This window comes from Notamacropus eugenii, chromosome 3 (genome assembly GCF_028372415.1).
Source record: "Notamacropus eugenii isolate mMacEug1 chromosome 3, mMacEug1.pri_v2, whole genome shotgun sequence".
Taxonomy (NCBI): domain Eukaryota; kingdom Metazoa; phylum Chordata; class Mammalia; order Diprotodontia; family Macropodidae; genus Notamacropus; species Notamacropus eugenii.
Window position 1 is genome coordinate 21,091,611 of NC_092874.1, and position 19,656 is coordinate 21,111,266.

The window sequence follows — 19,656 nt, forward strand, 5'->3', positions numbered from 1 at the left end:
TTCATCATTTCCTACAGCACAATAGTATTCCATTACATTCACATACCACAACTTGTTCAGTCATTCCCCAGTGGATGGGCATTTCCTCAATTTCCAGTTCTTGGACACCACAAAGAGAGCTGCTATAAATATTTTTGTACATGTGGGATCCTTTCCCATTTTTATAATCTCTTTGGGATACAGTCCTAGAAGCGACATTTCTGGGTCAAAGGGTACACACATTTTTGTAGCTCTTTGGGCATAGTTCCAAATTGCTCTCCAGAATGGTTGGATCAGCTCACAGCTCCACCAACAGTGAATTAGTGTTCCAACTCTCCCACATCTTCTCCAACATTTATCATTATTCTATTTTGTCATGTTAGCCAATCTGGTAGGTATGATGTGGTACCTCAGAGCTGTTTTTATTTCCATCTCTCTAATCAATAATGATTTAGAGCATTTTTTCATATACCTATCAATAGCTTTAAGTTCTTCCTCTGAAAACTCCTTTGACCATTTATCAATTGGGGAACGACTTGTATTCCTATCAATTTGACTCAGTTCTCTGTATATTTTAGAAATGAGCCTTATCACAAACACTAGTTGCAAAAATTCTTTCCCAGTTTTCTGCTTCTCTCCTAATCTTGGTTGCATTGGGTTTGTTTGTGCAAAACCTTTCCAATTTAATGTAATCAGAAGTATCCATTTTATACTTCATAATGTTCTCTATCTCTTGTTTGGTCATAAATTTCTCCATTCTTCATAAATCTAACAAATGCACTATTCCTTGTTCCCCTGATTTGTTTATACTATTAGTCTTTATACCTAAATCATGAACCCATTTGGACTTTATTCTTGTGTACAGTGTCAGGCATTGGTCTACTCCCAGTTTCCACCACACTGTTATCCAGTTTTCCCTGCAATTTTTATCAGACTGCGAGTTCTTATCCCAGAAGCTGGGGTCCTTGGGTTTATCACCTCAAAGCCCAATATAATTATATTCATTATTGCTAGTTATAATTATTATATACAGCACTTCATAACCAAAAAGGACTGTATAAATGCTAGTTATTCTTGTTATTAAGTATTTCTATTATCGTTGTTGCTAACTTTGATTTTAGAAGTCTGCCCCAACCATGTGTTAAACAACACAGAACACAGTGGCTTTTGGGTCTCTTGACTTAGAATGGGTGCATTCAAGGCAAAACCTTTGGAGAGCTTTGGAGAGCAGATAGGAATGAAGTCATCACCGAAAAAGGGACGTGGAATTCCTCAGCTCCCCATGGAACTTGTCCACTAAAGGTAAATGGGCCTGCAGGCCCCCGTGAAAAGAGTTCTGACTGCCAGGAATGGGGCTATTAGCCCTCTGGGCTCTTGCCAGCTGAGTCCCCGGAGAAAACATGGAGACGTTAAGGAGTAAAAATAACACTTTGCTCTCTCTGAGAATATAATCTTCCACTCCATGAGCTCAAGCACGGACTCCCAAATGAAGTTTTAGCAGCCTATAGGTGCCTAATTGTTTCAGGCACCTGTAGCCTGATGGGAACAGGGGTAACTGGCTCTCTCTTTAGGGACTGGCTGGGAGTAGGGGAGGGGCAGGGAGGGCAACCCTCTAACTCTGAAATGTAACCCTTTCCCAGCTGTGTTACTGGTCTATATGAATCAGTGAGGGCCTATGTATTGTCATCTGCTTGGATAAATCTTCAGGAATCATCAAAGAAGTCAGCTATGCACAATGGCTCCTGTCGCTATACCATGCCACCATCTACGAGCCCTTTCTGAGTTACAACCTGGTGAGGTTGGTAGCACAAGCACCATTATCTCACTTTTAGCAATGGGGAGACTGAGTCCCATGGAGAGGAAGAGACTTGACCAGAGTCGCAGAGCGAAGAGGACTGGGAAGCAGAATTGGGACCCAATTCTTCCTGACACAGGCTCCAGGGCTTTTTCTGTGAGTTTCGCTCAAAAGGCAGACTTGATGCCTGGTATACCACACTGCCTCTCACAGAAGAAACACCAGCTGTAGGCCAACCCCACCAAGGATACCAGACTTGGGTTGTTTGGACAGACTTGTGGAGTGATTGTGATGGAGGGTGACCATACTCCCTGGCCAGAGCTACAAGGCAAATGAGAGAGCCTGGAGGAGACAAAGAAGCAAAGAGAGCATGTCCTGGTGCAGCTGACACTGTCCATGTTGGAGGTGATACTGTCGTCCAGCAGCCCAAGGATGTTAGCTTGGGGGACATATGGGTGCTGCCAGATTTCAGCTGTGGTGTTAGAGGGACAGAAAAGGGCATCAGCAGTTGGGAGAGGAGTCCTTGTCTGCAGCAGGGGAGATTTCCTAAGACTTTGGAGGAGTAATTGTGTGTTTCTGTTTACCCAGGCAACTGTGACCATGAACCACTGAAGTATCTACACTGCTCTCTAAACCATTAGCCAGTTGACTGTTTTTATTCCGATCCTGTTTCTAGTATAAGACATAGAGCTTCTAGTTAGCTTTCTTTCCCACTCCCATGCTGTGACTTCTAGACCAAAGAGGGGAAATGGACTCCAGCCCAAGAAGGTTTGCTGTTTTCTTCCTCTTTTGCCTTCTCTGTCTCCCTAGTACTTGGCCCAGTGCCTGGAATATGGTAAGTACATAATAAATGCTTGTTGACTGACCTGCTGGGAGGGGTGGATCTTCAGAGAACGTGAAATGTCCAGTTTATGGCACCTAAACCTATGATTTTATGAGCATAGGGAACTCCCAGGGAAGAAAACATCCTCCACCAAGGCAGATTGCAACTGTGCTGCAGCTTATTGTCTCAGAGAGCTCCCTAGGGCACTAAGGGGTTAGATGACTTGGCCAAGAGAACCCAGCCAGTATGGATAACACAGTCAGTAGGCAGCTCTTCCCAACTTGATGGTCAACTCTTTACCCACTCTTCCATGCTACTTCTCAAATATGAAATTATGCAAAATAAAGACAAAAGAATTTGGGGAAAGTGGGAGGGTATTAGCAACTGGAGGGGAAGGGTCCCATGGAAGCAAAGCTTGTGTGGCAGGTGGTCCCTAAGCCCTCCTTTGGAAGAATTTCAGAGTCCTAAATGAAGTGGATGCAGCCTCAGATTCATCGTGTTGATATGAACAAGAAAAAAGGAAAATAACAAATGTTGGAGAGGATGTGGGAAAGCAGGCCCATTAACAGAGTTGCTGGAGCTGTGAGTTGGTACAACCGTTTGGGAAAACAATGGGAATCCATTCCTTAAAAGTCCCTAAACTATGACGTAGTAATAACTCCACAAGCCTTGCAGAGCCCCAAAAGAGAACAAAAAAAGGGAAAAGGTCCAATAGGTACAAAAATATTTATAGTAACCCTTTTTATAATGGGATAGAAGCAGGAACTAAGAGGGTGCCTATAAATCAGAGATTGACTGAACAAGGCAAAAGAATACTGTTATACTGTAAGAAATGATAAAAAGAAAAGGTTCAAAGAAAACTGGGAAAATTGGAATGAATTAATGCAGAGTGAGTTGAACCAGGGGAATAATTTATATATCTTTCCATTTATACATTATTAATCTTTTAAAGACAAACAACTTTAAAAGACTTTAGAGTTCTAATCAACCATTATTCTGGAGGATTAATGAAGATAGCTACCTACTTTCTGAAAGGACAGAGATGAATGAATTCAAGATGCAATTTTTTTAAAACACAGCTCTTAATGGGAATTTATTTTGCATTTTTGTTACGAGTTTTTTTTTTGAATTTGGAAATGGGTTGGTGGGTGGGAGACAGAGAAAAAAAATAAATGCTTGTTAATTGAAGAATAAAATAGGGAGAGAGAAAGAGAGATGCTAGACTAAGAAATACGCCTGTGCGAAGGGATGCCAGTACATCTTCCTCTGAATTCACTCCAAGGGAGGGTTGGACATTTTTAATCAACACCCTGTAAACATTTCCTAAGTGTTTTCCAAACACTCCCTAATTACTGTCTTGTGTTCCATTCCAATGAATCACTGCGATGAAGGACAAGCCTCCGCCTCGCCTCTTTTGCATGGGGTCAATAATAGGTATGGGAACTATCTGCCATGACAGAGAATCAAAATTATGAGAGACCTCCCTCTCCCTCCCCTGCTCTGCTACTAAGTCAGCAATAGGCTGAGAAAGATCTTCCTTCTCTTTTTTCTTCCAGCTTTGAATTCAGGACGTACATAGTTCTGGGAGCTGACCCCAGCCAGAAAATATCTTTGCTTCCTTTGTGGAGTGGTCCTGTGGTCCTGGCGTTTCGAGTCGATCATTAAATAATTGTCCACTAGAGGTCTACACTTGGGTGACACTGGCCTCCTGGCTGTTCCCTGAACCAAATACTGCATTTTCACGAGCTGCCCATCCTCATATGCCTGGAATTCTTTCCTTGCTTATCCCCACCTCGTGGCTTCCTGGCTTCCTTCCAGTCTCAGGTAAAAGCCTGTCTACAAAAGCCTTTTTTGGTTTTCTTTAATGCTAGCACTTTGAATCTTGATCAGCTCCAATTTAGCCTATCTGCACCTTGTTCGCATATAGCTGTTTGCATGTTGTCCCCCAATAATAGACTGTGAGTTCTTTGAAGGCAGGGACTGTTTTCATTTTATTTTTTTCATATCCCCAGCATCTGGCACATAGTAGGCACTTAATAAACATTTATTGGTTTAACTACTAGGGTCACCTCATGCTTATAGAGCATTGAACCCCTCTTCAAACCTGACTTAGAAAGTACTATGGATTTTTCCTTTGAAAATAAAATCAAAAATCCATCTACAACAATGAATGAACAGGGTGAAAACGTAGAAACAACTTCTTTTCCATCACTGAACACCGCTGATGTCTGCTATTGCAGCTGACAAATGGGGTGAGTAGTGAGCCAACACTGAGCAGTAAATAAGGTAATAGGGAGAGGAGTGTTGGACTTGATCTAGGAAGATGGAGGCTCAAATGCCCTTTCTTTCATTAACGAGCTGCGGGGCCCTGGGTAAGTCATGCAATCTCTACGTGTCTCAAGCAGTCTCCGAGGACTTGAGAAGACTTGGCAGGAAGGTTAGGAAGAGCTGACCTTGAATCATTTAACTTCTATCAGCCTCTGTTTCTTTACCTGTAGAATGGGGATAATAATAGCACCAGCCTCACACGGTTGTTATGACAATTAAATCAAACGAGATGATTCATGTAAAGAATTTTGCAAACCCTAATGACTATTATCTGCATAGTCGTGAGTAGGTTGCTATCTGCACTGATGGAGAGAAGTTCCCATGCTTATAAAATCACATCCTTTGAGTATTTAAATTAGTAATCGCCATCCTCCTCCTCCCTCTCTTCATCAGTAAGAACATTATTATTATTTTCTGCACCACATAACAAATTACCTCAGTCACGCTGCTCACCTATTCTTTCACATCTTTGCCCTACCGGAGTCTGTCAGCACAATGAAATCGCAGGCTATGAACTGTGTGAGGCGGAGGGAGAGTCAGCATATCTGCCAGGAAAGCCAATCAGCTTTGCTTTTCTGAAACTGAAAAAGCTCTCTGGCGGTCTGGAAAATTAGCTTTCAAATTAGCTTTTTAAAAAGCTTTTAATCATATGTAACTGAATAAAATCAAAGGTGAAAGCGTCCCATATAATTAGCAAGTCAGTGACAAAAAGGGGACCAAGGGGACGAGGATTAGTGCTTGATGACAGGCTGTCGAGTCTTTTTTATCCCTTTCATTTTCTTGTATTCTATTTGAAGATTTTCGTTCATCATGAACGGCTTCTTCATCTATCACAATCAGCTCTAAGCTCATTAGGGGTGTGGAGAGCCATCAGCTGGGCAGTCAGAAGGGATCCTGGTTCTTGGATGTGGCTTCCAGAAAGTTACGGGATTCCATTTCCCTTTCCTCTCTTGTCCTCTCTCCCTCCCTCCCTCCTTCTCCTCCTCTTCCTTCTCTTTTTACTCAATTCTCTTCTTTCTCTTTTTTCCCCTTCCTCTTCTTTCTCTCTCCCACTTGCAAACCACCCCTCTCTCTTTGGGTTTGACATAGGAGAAAGTAAGGCAAGATGGAGCATTTGGCTTGACAAGAGCTTTAATTCCCTTGCTTGTCTTGGAAGCGCCCAACTGAACTGTTAGCTCCTTGAGGGCAGGGTATTGTGTCCCAGTCTTCCTTGTACCCTTCTCCTCTCCACAATGGCCAGCGTATTTCCTCATACATATTGTTGTTCAGTCCTTTCAGTTGTGTCTGACTCTGCGTGATTCCATTTTGGGGTTTTCTTGGCAAAGATATTGAAGTGATTTGCCATTGCCTTCTCCAGCTCATTTTACAGATAAGGAAACTGAGGCAGAGTAAAGTGACTTGCTTAGGGTCACACAGGCAGTGGCTGAGGCCATATTTAAATTCAGGAAGATGAATGTAAAACTTATGGAAGTGATTGTTGAAAACTAAAAACAAATAAATTAATTATGAAAAATAAATAAATTCAGGAAGATAAATGTTTCTGACTCCAGGCCTGGCAATCCATCCACTGTACCACCTAGCTGCCCTTTCCTACACATAGTTACATGCAGTAAATCTTTACTGGTCTGAGTTCCTCCTCCATCTCACTCTCTTCTAGCTATTTTTTTCATTCATTTCCCAACCCCTCCATCCCATCCCATCCTTTCTTTTCCTAATGTGTCTCAGTGTGCAATTCTTTGCCTCTTCCTCTCTCTTCCTTTGTCTCTGTCTCCGTATCCCCTAACAAGTGGTCATCAGGTGACTCTGACTTAAAAACTCCTAGTGAGGACAATTCATGCCCTCTCTCCCAAGGCACCCCTTCCTACTTCTGGACTGCTCCGGTCATTAGGGAGTTTGTCCTGACATCAAAGTTAAGTTTGTTTCTTTGCTGGTGCTACCCATTGCTCCTGGTTCTCTATTCAAGAGACCCAGCAGAACAGAGTTAATTCCTTTTCCATATGGAGGCTCTTCAGATATGTGAACATAGTCTACTCATCTCTTCTCCAAGATAAACATCCCTACTTTCTTCACTAGATCCTCCATTGGTGTGATATCAAAACTTTCCCCATGCTAGTCACCTGTCTCTGGACTTGTCAATGTCCTTTGTGAAATACAGTGCCCCAAACTGAACCCAATCCTCTCGATGAGGTCAGACCTTGGAAGAGGACAGCTCCCTTGCTTGGTACTAGATAGTCTTCTTTTCATGTGGTCCTAAGATTACTTGGGACAGCCAAAATGTGACAAGTCCTAGATCCACATCCGGTGTTTAACACGAACTAGTTCTGTGCCCCATGGCAAATCACTTGATCTCTCAGTTTCTTAATTTGTAGAAAAGAGGGTTTATAATCCTACCTCATAAGGTTGTTGAGAAGGTCAGATGATGATTATGTATGACAAGGGGCTTGGACACCTTAAAGTACCATACAAGTGAGAGACCTGGGAAATTTCCAAGGGTAGGGGAAAAGGGGGTGGGGAAGAGTGTCCATGGCATGCTATTGCTGCTAAAAATTCTTAAAGATATTACATGTTTTATCACATTGATTAAGTAATATTTGTATTATCTATTCTTGATTTTAAAAGTGGATGAGTCTTTCCATTCTCTTAAAAAAAACCCACCTCCCTCCCAGAAATCAACACACACACACACACACACACACACATACACACACACTCCCCACAGCCCATCTGGATTACACTTTTAGTCATGTGACCTTACAGCATTAGTTTTTTGTGGGTCTGTGACCCCCAATAAGAAAAAAAAAAGGTTTCTCCTTGCTTTTGAAGTGATTGAATTTTTCATTTCTCACTTGATGGGGGAAATGTGTTTCTCGGAATAGGTGCAGCTTGCTAAGCAAGTGGTTGCCATTCTGTCAGAACTATGAAGTTACCATGGAAACACTGCCAGAAAGAGCCTGACTGGCTGATCTTGAGTGGCCTGAAGTGCATCCTAATCCTCCCTGCCATCTCCACCTGATTTTGTTTTCATCTGGCACCTGCCTTTCCTCCTGTCCTCCCTCCCTCCCTTTCTTCCTTCCTTCCTTCCTTCCTTTCTTCCTTCCTTCCTTCCTTCCTTCCTTCCTTCCTTCCTTCCTTCCTTCCTTCCTCTAGTCCTCCAATAAGCATTTAGTAAGCACCTATTAAGTACCAGACCTTGTCCTTGTTTTTTCATGAGTCTTTCTCAACTACACAGAGCAAGGAAACCTGCCAGTATCTATCAGGCCAGAAGAGTGTTGGTCTACCTGATCCTCCTTGGTCAGTTTCTTAAGTCTCAGCCTTTCCTTCCTTCATCGAAGACTGTCATGTCCATAGCCTCTCATAACCCTATCCTTGCCAGAATCCCATCCTGCCATATGTGCTTAACAGGCAATCCTGGATGCAGATACTTAGACTGTGGAGGTAGATTTTAGAATACATTGAATCCAGCCTCTACCCCCACCCCATCCCCACACTGCCCATTTTACAGGTGAGGATACCAGACCCAGAGGGAGAAGGATCTTGACTGAGGTCCTAGAGCTCATCAGTTGCAGATCCTGGATTAGAACCCATGACTCCTGGTACTCTGGTTCTCTTTTCATAATTCTAGGTCTTTGTGAGAGGAAAAGTCATCTATTTACTTGGGAATTAACAATTGGAAAGGGGCCCTTGTGCCTGGGGACCTGCACTTCTTAGTTCCCCAGGGATTCTATCTGATGTGTGTGTGTGTGTGTGTGTGTGTGTGTGTGTGTGTGTGTTTGTCCTTCATTGCCGAAGAAGACTATGCCATCAGAGAAATGATGACATGACTTGCACTTGACTTCGTTTTGAATGAGAGAGGGCTGTGCAGGTTACCAGCCTCATTTCTCCTCCAGAGCCATCTGAATCCAGTGACCAGATATTCATCAGGATGACTGGAGATGACCCAGTATGAGGCAATTGGGGTTAAGTGACTTGCCCAAGGTCACACAGCTAGTGAGTTCCAAGTGTCTGAGGTGAGATTTGAACTCATGTCCTCCTGACTCCTGAGCTGGTGCTCTATCCACTGTACCACCTAGCTGCCCTACCTATCTGACCTAGAAGAGTGTTCAGCTACCAGGCTGATTTGGCCAGTGTTACAGGGCTGAGCCTCCCCACTCTTCCCCAGAGAACCTACCACAAGGTCCCAGCATAACTGTCTTGCCTAAGTGCTCAGCTTGAAAAGGTCAAGGTCTCCCACTGCATCCTGGGCTACCTCCAGTCTTCCTGATCTCTACCTGTCCACTGGACCTGGATGATTCTGAAGGAGAGAGTGAGGCTGGTGACTTTGAACAACCTTGCCTCACTTAAATCCAATTCACCTGCATGTCACAGCATTTCCTCCTTGGTGTCATGGTCCTCTGAGAACAAAGGACAAGTCCTAATAACAACCTGCCTATGTAATCATCCACATCCTCACACACCCCTGTATCAGTAGCTACTCTGGAGAGAGCATTAGACTTTGAGTCAAGAGCCATAGATTCAAATCCTGCTTCTAATGCTTGCTAGCTGTGCAACCATGTTTCCTTCTCTGAACCTCAGTTTCATTACCCTAAAATGGGGATAGTAATGCCTGCACCTACTTCACTAGTTCTGCAGGTTAAATTAGCCAATATATGAAGGGTGTTTTGCAAATCTTAGCCACATAAATGACAGTTATCATTCTGTGTGACCATAGACAGCATTGTTCCACTAGGAGTAATGGGTAACAGTTCCACAGACGCAAATCCAGACAGCATTTTATAATCTTTGAAGGACTGCAAGACTCAAATTGACTTCATTGAGCATGGTGTAGAAGGAATTCCAGCGTTGGTCTCTGGATTCCCTTCCAGTCCTGGGCTTCTGTGATTCTACAGCTCTGAGATTCCAGGAATTCAATGAAAGTGCTTGGAGAACCATCACTGAAGAGTTCTGCATCATCTCAAAGGGCTATAATTAATATTCTGCTTCAGCTGCCAAATGCAAATCCTTTCCTGTTACTTTTGCAAATTGGTATTTGAAATTCAGCTTTAATGATGCTGTGGGCACACTGACCATTAACTCTAGCTCAGTGGTGTGGAGATTGAAAGGTAACAGGAACTGAGGAGAATGCACTAGAGTAGAAAGTCCAAAGGCCTGGGTTCAAGTCTTGGTTCTGCTGTCTGACAATGATAAGTTATAGGACACTGAACAAAACATTCAATTTCTTGGGCCCTCAGTTTCCTCATTGGTCAAGTAGGAGCCACAATATATATATAAAATCTCCACATGACTGGGTTGTTGTGAGAATCCAGTGAGATAATGTCTATTAGAATACCCAGGGTTCCAGATCACCATGCCCTGCTTATGGACAAGAACCTAGAAGCAAATCTATGAAGCAGAGTTGAGAGGAGCAAGACTGGCCTGGGTGCAGCCAAAGTTACTCTAACACGCTTCCCCATTCTTATGAATTTGAGTGTATGCAAATATCAAAGCCCTAGAAGTCAGGAACCAATATAAACACCTTGTGAATACCTCCTCCCCACATTCGAACGACAGTGATGAGAAAGGAAACATGTCCCAGAGCAAATATCATTGGCACAGGCTTATAAAATGCTGTAAAAGTATTTGCCATCTCGTTACCAAGGCCAGGCTCCATCTATCAGCCATAATACAATTTCCCAGCATCTTTCCTATGATGTGGCAATTCCTAAATACTCAGGGGAAAACAGCTGCGAGGGAAATGATGGAAGGAGCTCTCGCATCCTGCCGTGACCAATACGGTATCCAGGCCTTCTCACATCAGCTCCCCAAAGTCTGAAGGATATTTTGGATTTTTGTTCAGTTGTTTCAGTCACGTCAGACTCTTCATGACCCCATCTGGGGTTTTCTTGGCAGAGATACTGGAGTGGCTTGCCATTTCCTTCTCCAACTTATTTTACAGTTGAGAAAACTGAGGCAAACAGGGTGAAGTGACTTGCCCAAGGTCACACAGCTAGTAAGTGTCTGAGGCCAGATTTTGAACTCAGGAAGATGACTCTTCTAGGCCTGACACTATCTACTGTGTCACCCAGCTACAGCCAGCTATTTTAGGTTAGCAGCCACTCAAAGCCATAGCCCATTTACCCCCACCATCAATGCATTTCTTTTAATAGACTAACTGGAAGATATATCATTTTAATTTAGTTCATTTATTCTCAGTCCTTATATAACACGGTGGCCCTGGCCCTACTCTCTCAAAACCAGACCTGTCAGATTTTACCTCTCCATGTTTTTCCATAGGGAGGGGGGATTGGGAATCTTTTCTCTGCCATTGGCTTGAGCGCCTGTCAATGAGGTTTCCCCCATTTTTAGGGGCCTAGTGATTAGTACACCATTTTCATTTAGCTACTTAAGACCAGGCAGCTAGGGCAGCTCGGTGGTACAGCGCCAAACCTGGAGTCAGGAAGACTCGTCTTCCTGAGTTCAAAATCTGGCCTCATTCACTTATTAGCTGTGTGACCCTGGGCAAGTCATTTCACTCTGTTTGCCTCAGTTTCCTCATCATGAATATTTATTGTTGCTTTGTTTGTTGGCACAACTGGAGGTCCTTTGGATTCACCTGATGTACAGTCAATTTTGTCCTAGCTTCTTGTTTTGATTCAATATGTGTTTTAGCTTTTTAGATGTGTTACTGGTAGACAACAGATTGTGGGGGTTCTTTTCTTATCAATGCCACCCCTCTCTTTGGTTTTATGAGGTTGTTAAGGATCCGTAACAAGAGGGGATCCCAGTCTGGGCCCCAACAAGCCTGTGCATCATCTTCTATGTCCATGACGGGGAGAGTAAAGGATGACAAAGGAGGAGCACCGTATGAATGCTTCAGGTATAAATCCAGAAGGAGTGTACCTTGTCAGGATTCCCTCTCTTATTGCACTGTGGACTTAGCTGTAAAGGTACCACAACTGTATCCTCATTCTTCTTCAGGGAAATTTTTGAGCATTGATGTGGCCCAGAGAAAGCATCTAGTCTGCCATCTTTTTGATCTCATCAATTCAATTGTTTTGAAGTCGTTGGCAGGTATCAGATACTATGTGAAGTACTAAGGATGCATTATTCCTGTTTAATCTTTAGTTAAAAGTCATTTAAAATATTTAAAACAACAATACAGCAAATAAGCAACCAAAAAAATCAATAAGCACTTTGTTGTTTGGTCATTTCAATCTTGTCCAACTCTTCATGGAGTTTTCTTGGCAAAGATACTGGAGTGGTTTGTCATTTCCATTTCCAGCTTATTTTTTACAAATGAGAAAATGGAGGCAAACAGGGCAAAGTCACTTGCCCAGGAACTCCCAGCTGAGATTGGATTCAAACTGACGGCAAGCCTGGTGCTCTATACATTGCCTCACAGACACAGCCTACAACAGGTTGCTATGCTACCTCTGGGGGACACATGCACAGAACATGCATGATTGGGGCACATGTGTGGGGAACATGTTAAGGTTACAGACATGACTGGGGCCACTGGCAGCCCTTCTGCTCTCTGGTGATGGGGATCTGGCAGATGTGCCCTGCACGGTGCTCTCACCCCAAAGAGCTGCTCTCGGCAGGTCTGGGCTGGGATGCTGCCCAGGTGGCTGCTCACCTGAGCTCTGCTGCCGCCTGCCAGATCTCAGGCGCCATGGCACTGTTCCCTCTCAGGGAGAGGGCTCACCTCTTGTCCACTCTTTCACGTCCTTTTCTCTGTGGCTGCTTAGAGTCTCTCAGTCCAGATTCACTTGAATTATGGTCTGGAATTCCTTTGAACTCTTCTCATGTGACTGGGTCACTAACCACTTCGTTACTGAAAACTGAAAAGGAGCTAGGTGGGAATGGGGTGGGGAGATCTTAACTCCCATAATGCCCCCTGGTTGGTTAATATGCAAATCAATTTGGGAGCAAGACTGAAAGGGACCAGGTGGGGCAGAGGACACTGCAAAGCTTTGCCCTGCTTCCTATCAGCAAACAGAATCGTTGCAGACCTCGCACATGCAAAGCGTTCTATAATGTTAAAGCATTACATGTGATTCACTTTTATCAGGAGAACTCTGGATCTAAGACATCTACTTTCTCTGGAAACATCAGTGAATATTTTTTTAAATCCCACAATATAAAGATAAACAGGGCTTCTTCGGGTATGAGAGGCAGTGTAATAAAGTGGATTTATTTTTTTCATTTTCTTTTCTTTTTTTTACTGAACAGAAATCTATTTTCTCTCCAATCTTATTTTCCCTACCCATTAAAAAGAAAAAAAGAGAAGCAAAACCCTTGTAACAAACATACAGAGTCAAATAAAACAAATTCTCCCATTGGCTGTAGAAAAAGTTTCAACCTGCAGCCTGAGTCCATCCCCTTTTTGTAAGGAGGTTGATGGGTAGCATGTTTGATCATTAGTCCCTTGGAATTGTGGTTGGTCACTGCACTGGTCAGCATTCTTAAGTCTTTCAAAGTTATTTGCTTCTACAATGTTATTGCTGTTGTCTAAATCATCCTCCTGGCTCTGTTTCCTTCTGTCTGCCATCTGTCCATATAACCTTCCCAGCCATCCCCATTCCTTATAGCACAATTGTATTCCATTATATTCATATAACAGAATTTGTTTAGCTCTTTCCCAGTTGACAGGTACCTCCTTGGTTTCCAAATCTTTGCCATCACAAAAAGCGCTGATATATATGTATATGCACATATATATGCATGCATATATACATGTCTATGTATATACACATACGTATATGTGTGATGTGTATATGCATGTATCCTAATACAGTTCAAATTCAGTTTCCTGGCATGGTGCTGATAGACTGTCCATGCTTCACAGGCATACAACAAGGTCAGCACAACAGCTCTGTAGACCTTCAGTTAGGTAGTCAGTCTAATACCTCTTCTTTCCCAAACATTTCTTCAGAGCCTCCCAAACACCTGAGCTAGCACTGGCAATGAATGCATCAACCTCATTGTCAATGTTTACCTCCCTGGAAAGTACACTACCAAGGTAACTGAACTTATCCACAGCATTCAAAACTTCTCCATTTGTTGTAATCGATGGTTCCACAAATGGATAGTGTGGTGGTACCTGATGGAGCACCTGTGTTTTCTTGGTGTTAATTATTAGGCCAAAATTAGCGAATTAGAAAATTGATCCATAAATTGTAGCATCCCAGCTTCAGAGGCTGTATTGACTGCACAATCATCTGCAAACAGAAAATCATGCACCAACACTCCCTCCACTTTGGTCTTAGCTTGTAGCTTTTACAAATTGAAGAACTTACCATCTGTATGGCAGTTGACCTTGAAGCCATGTTCATCCTCTTTCAAAGCATTTGACAACATGGCTGAAAATATCATGTTAAAAAGCATGGGAGCAAGCACACACCCTGTTTTACTCTACTGGTGACTGGGAAGGCATGAGAGCATTGTCCACTCTCCAAAACCTGGGCAAACATGCCATCATGAAATTGACATACAAGACTGATGAACTTCTCCAGGCAGCCAAAGATTCTGAGGATCACCTGGCAGGATAAGGTACCAGATACTGAAGTCCTTGGTCAAGCTGAACTGCCAAACATTCAAACTATGCTTCAGAGCGTGCAGTTTCAATGGGCTGGTCACATTTTTCAAATGCAAAATATATGCTTGCCAAAAAGACTATTTTATGGAGAACTCACATGGGGCAGGTAATCATATGGTGGTCAGAAGAAATGATCTAAGGACACTCTCAAAGTCTCTCTCAAGAACTTTGGATTTGACTGTGCAACATGGGAGACGCTAGCACAGGACCGCCCAGCATGGTGTGCCCACATCAGAAAGGGTGCTGTACTCAATGAGCAAAGCAGAATTGAGACAGCACAAAGTAAACATAGGATGCACAAATTTGGAGTATCTACCCCAAATATTCATACAGACTATCTGTGCCCAGCCTGTGGTAGAGCATTCCGAGCTCATATTGGTCTGATCAGCCACAGTTGGACACATTGAAACTTCACTTTATTATGGTGATATCACTTTGGTCCTCTTTGAAGATGAAGGACAACAACCAACCAACCATATGCATGTATATACGCATATGTACATGCATACATATACATAACACACATGCACACACATACTTATATAGATGTACACACATGTTTTATATATGCACAATTTAGAAAGGTTAGGGGCAGAGTTCCAAACTGCTTTCCAGAATGGCTGGACCAATTCACAACTCTACCTACAATCCCATTAAGGTGCTTATTCTCCTATAGCCCCTCCAACACCCATCATTTTCCTTTTTGGTCATTTTTTCCAAATTGATGGATGTGAGACAGAACTTCAGTGTTATTTTAACTAGCATTTTTCTAATTGGTAATGGTTGAGAGAAGTTTTTCATATGGCCATAGATAGCTTGGATTTCTTCCTTAGAAAACTGCCTGTTCTTATCCTTTCACTGCTTGCCAATTGTGGAATGGAAAGAGCATTGAATTTAGAATTAGAAGACCTGAGTTCAAATTCGCCCTCTGCTGTTCATTTTCCACACAACCTTGTTACATCACCTTTCTGGGCCTCAGTTATCTCATCTGTAAAATGGGAGGGGGTGGAATCAGGAGAAGATAACTTCTGAAGCACCTCCTAATTCTAAATGGCTAAGAGGATGACCCTAGGGGGTTACCTTTGCAAAATGTCCCATCTCTGGGGTCACCTCTCCTCCAATCTTCCTTTTCAGCCATGCACCCATCTGTGTGCCTCACTTTCTTGCAGAGTAATAAACCAAGCTATTGCTATACTAAACAGATACTGCCTTCCCAATCTGCAATAGTTCCCTCATCTCTCAAAGGGCAGGGGGAAGAATGCTGTATTCTTCCTCCCTCTGGAACTCTGATCATTTCCCCAATGACTTCCTAGAATGTCCTCCTTTCCTGCTGAATCATAAAATCCCTAGCTTCTTTCAAGGCTTAGGTGCCTACTCTTACAGGATGCCTTTCCTGATTCTTCATTTGTTAGGGTGTGCCCCACCCCCAAGTTATTGTATTTTTTAAAAATTTATTTGTGTCCATTCATCTGCCACCCCCAGTAAAATGTAAGCTCTGTGGGAGCAGAGATTATTTCCTGTCTGTCTTTGTATCCCTAGCACATAGTAGATGCTTAATAAATGCTTGCTGAGGGACTGAATGCCCTGGAAAAACAGTAGATATATAAGAAAACAAAAACCTACTAAGACTCTGCTTGCAACAAAGGAAGACATTGAAGCAATACCAGGTGAATTTTAAGACTCAGAAATCCAATCCCTAATCTAGACAGCTCCGAAGGCTTGGGAGAGGTAATACCCTATAGTTAAAGGTAAATCCTTATAGATTTCAGCTGTGACTCAGATCCAAGTACGGGCAAATCTCAGGATCACTGAATCATAGAATTTCAAACTCAGAAGGGACCTTGCAGTCATCTGGTCCAACCCCACATGGAAAAGAGATCCCCTTCACATTATTTCTGTTGGATGGTCATCTAGCCTTTGTAGAAAGACCTCAAAAGGAGAACCCACTTCTACAGAAGCCCTAATGCAATTGCTTATTGCCAAGATGTTCCTCCTGATTTTGAGCCTCATTCCACCTTTTCCCAGCTTCTCCTCCTTGATCTCTCCTCTGTGGCTCAACATCTTTCTTTCATAGGATGGCCATTCAACCACGATCATGTCTCCTTTGAATTTCTTCTTCCCAAGTCTCCTCAACCCTAACTCCTTCAACTCATCTTCCTGTGGTGTAAATTCCAGGCCTTCCACCATCTTAGTCACCCTCTCCAGCTTGTTCCTTTCCATCCTAAAATGTTTTGCCCAGAAAACATAAGGGTCTACAAAAGCAAACCTGTCAAACAGGCCAATTATCCTTAAATTTCTTAGCACACACAACTGGTTTTTCTACAAATGCCACATCTGCTCATTTTGGTTTTGTTTGCCTAGAGGTAACCTGTGAAATGTATCCCCTACTCTCCACAGAAAGGAATTATTCACAAACCACATTTTAATAAGAAAACTTGTTCAGGCTTGCCATTAACAAAGAGGAAGGTGTTTAAGACATGGGGAAAGTGCAAGGAACAATTGGGGTGAATAGAAGGAAAAGAAGTACAGAGATACACCTCCTAGTGATTTAGCCACATATAACTCGATACTTGGACAGGCTCAGGCTAATTCCCCAATGAGTGGAGGAAATAGTTTTTAGAACTCTTGTTGGGGAAATGATCAGAGTTCCAGAGGGAGGAAGAACACAGCACTCTTTCCCCTGCCCTTTGAAAGATGAGGGAGCTATTGCAGATTTAGAAGGCAGTATCTGTTTATAGCAATAACTTGGTTTTATTGCTCTGCAAGAAAGTGAGGCACATAAATGGGTACATGGCCAAAAAGGAAGATTGGAGGAAATGGTGTTAGGTGACCCCAGGTGCCACCGGGACATCTGACAAAATCTTGTCCGTTGGGGAAGACAGGGCAGCTGTGACCAGAGCATGGGACATGCCTATTTGTTAGTGAACTTTCTCTTGGTCAAGAATTCAGACATCTGCTAAAGTGCCATCCTAGGGTAAAGCTCCATTTTCCTCTCTCCCATTGCAATTTTGCCCTTAGAACTGAATTTTTAATGTTTTTACAGGGGAAGTGAGGGAAACTAGAGAAGGAGAGTGTTGCAGTGCAATCATGTTCCACATTGGTAAAATGGGGTAATAATATTTGCAGGACTGTCCAGGGAAGACACCTCATAGGCTTTACTATGCTCAAAGGTTTATGGGTTGTGGTAGGTGAGGCATGAGAAAGCAATATTATTTGTATTTGCAATGCCAGTTCTTGCAGAATTTTGAAGGTTTACAGGAAGTTTAATTACTAATATTCCAATTTTATCAGCTGCAAATTCAGTATATTGCCTAATAATAAAACCTGTGTCAGAGCTGTTATATTACCTCCATGCTAACTATGTGTTGTTTTTCATGTTGTTTTCCAGACAGGCAAAATATTTGGTAAACAATGTTTTTAGTCTCTGTATTTTTACAAATGCCGTCTCTCTTAGCCTTCATTAATAAATTCATTCACTTATTCATTCATTCATTCATTCATTCGATAAGCATTAACTATGTGCCAGGCACTATTCAAGGCATTGGAAATGCAGACAAAAAATGAACCAGTCCCTGCTCTCAAGGAGTTTACTACGTTAGGGGTGAGGGGGGTACCACATGGGTAGAAAATGAAATATAAAATAATTCCTAGGAGAGAGGTCATTTTTGTTCAGGATAATTGTGAGACTCAAGTGCAGTAACAAATCTAAAGTACTTGGCAAACCCTAGAGACCCATATAAATACTAGCTATCACTAGCTTCTCTGTTATTTCCAGCGAATTTTGTTTTTGTAACCCCAGAACCTGAAACACAGTAGATATTTGACAAATACTTGTTGAATTTAATTGAATTCAAGAATGTCTTCAAGATCTAGGTTCCATGATTTTAGCCAAAGACTCCTAAGACTCACTTTTAGCATACACAACCTGGGAGACATCAAGAGGGAAAAGAAGAGATGGAAAAGAGAGTCCCCATCCTACCAAGATGAGGACTCAGATGCTGGGTTGTCTTCCACTGGGCTAAATGGATGGAGGAGACACAAAAGGTTGTGTCCTTAGGAGGCTTGGACAAGAGCTACTCCTTCCTGTCTTCTAGATCAAAGATAAGACTCAGATTCATATTTTAAAAGTGTTCAATAAATACTTGTTAAGGATTTCAATGATCTTTTAGGCTGCTGTCTTCCTACCCCCCAAAAAATTTGACCAGATAAAAACATTCTCAAGGGAACATTTGCCATGACTAAAGGACCCAACTTATTATGGCATCTGGAAATGTTCACCTCAGCTCTGATTGATGACTTGGTTGTGCCAGAGACCAATGCAAAAGCAGACAGTCTAGGAAGCATCCTTCAAATCCCAGACACTGGAACACTGGAGATGCTTAAGTAGGATAAGAGCTGGGGTGATTAACCTGAGTGCTCAGACTTGTTCTTAAAAAATACAGATAACTATAATTTAATGAAACTGATTTCCTTTGTATTCCTCAGTATTTTATTTTGTGCATTTAAAAACGGTATTCTGAGAAGTGGTCCATGGGTTTTGCCAGACTTCCCAAGTTATCCAAAGCTGGGAATAAACGGTGGAGAATCCCTGAAATAGAGTGATTTGTCACAAGTAGTAGGTGTTGGAATGTGCACTGACCATTATCACAAGAAAGAAACCAATCCAATGAAAATGATGATTGAAAACTTGTCACAGGGTCACTGGAAAGAAGGATGACAAGGAAGTGACAGCTATGGTGATGGCTTGTGGTCTTAGGGAAAAGTCAGCTCTCCTTTTGGAGGGGAGCTTAGAATATAGGATGTTACCATTATGGGGGAGATCAATCACATGTTGTAGGAGATGGTCCAACCAGAGTCTAGTTTTAAAGAAAGTCTCTGGCTGTCTATTCATCTGGACTCTCATGTGTTTGGCACCAGATGATATTACAGAGATGCCCACAAAGGAGAATGGGAAACAAGTTAGAGTATTGACTCCCCAAATACTTCATGGAAAACAGAAAAACTCTGGGAAGACATTTTGTGGGGGAGATAGTATCAAGGGATTTTCACTACAGTCTGAACTTGACATTCTTTCCAGATAGAGCATAGGATCTAAAGGAGTCTATGTGATTTGCCCAAGGTCACACAGCTATTAAGTGTCTAAGGTGAAATTTGAAC

At 42.5% G+C, this 19,656-nt stretch overlaps 1 protein-coding gene across 2 annotated transcripts in view; it reads left to right on the forward strand.

The window, feature by feature from the left end:
* Positions 1 to 1,621: 1,621 nt before the first annotated feature.
* The window catches only part of ENTPD3 (ectonucleoside triphosphate diphosphohydrolase 3), a 61,260-nt gene continuing 43,225 nt past the window's right edge, over positions 1,622 to 19,656 (forward strand). The window contains exons 1-2 of one of the 2 annotated variants that reach the window (XM_072651056.1): positions 1,622 to 2,609; positions 4,154 to 4,421. The gene's annotated coding sequence lies outside the window, so the exon portion shown is untranslated. The remainder of the gene's footprint in view (positions 2,610 to 4,153; positions 4,422 to 19,656) is intronic. The other variant, XM_072651063.1, reaches the window with a different exon arrangement.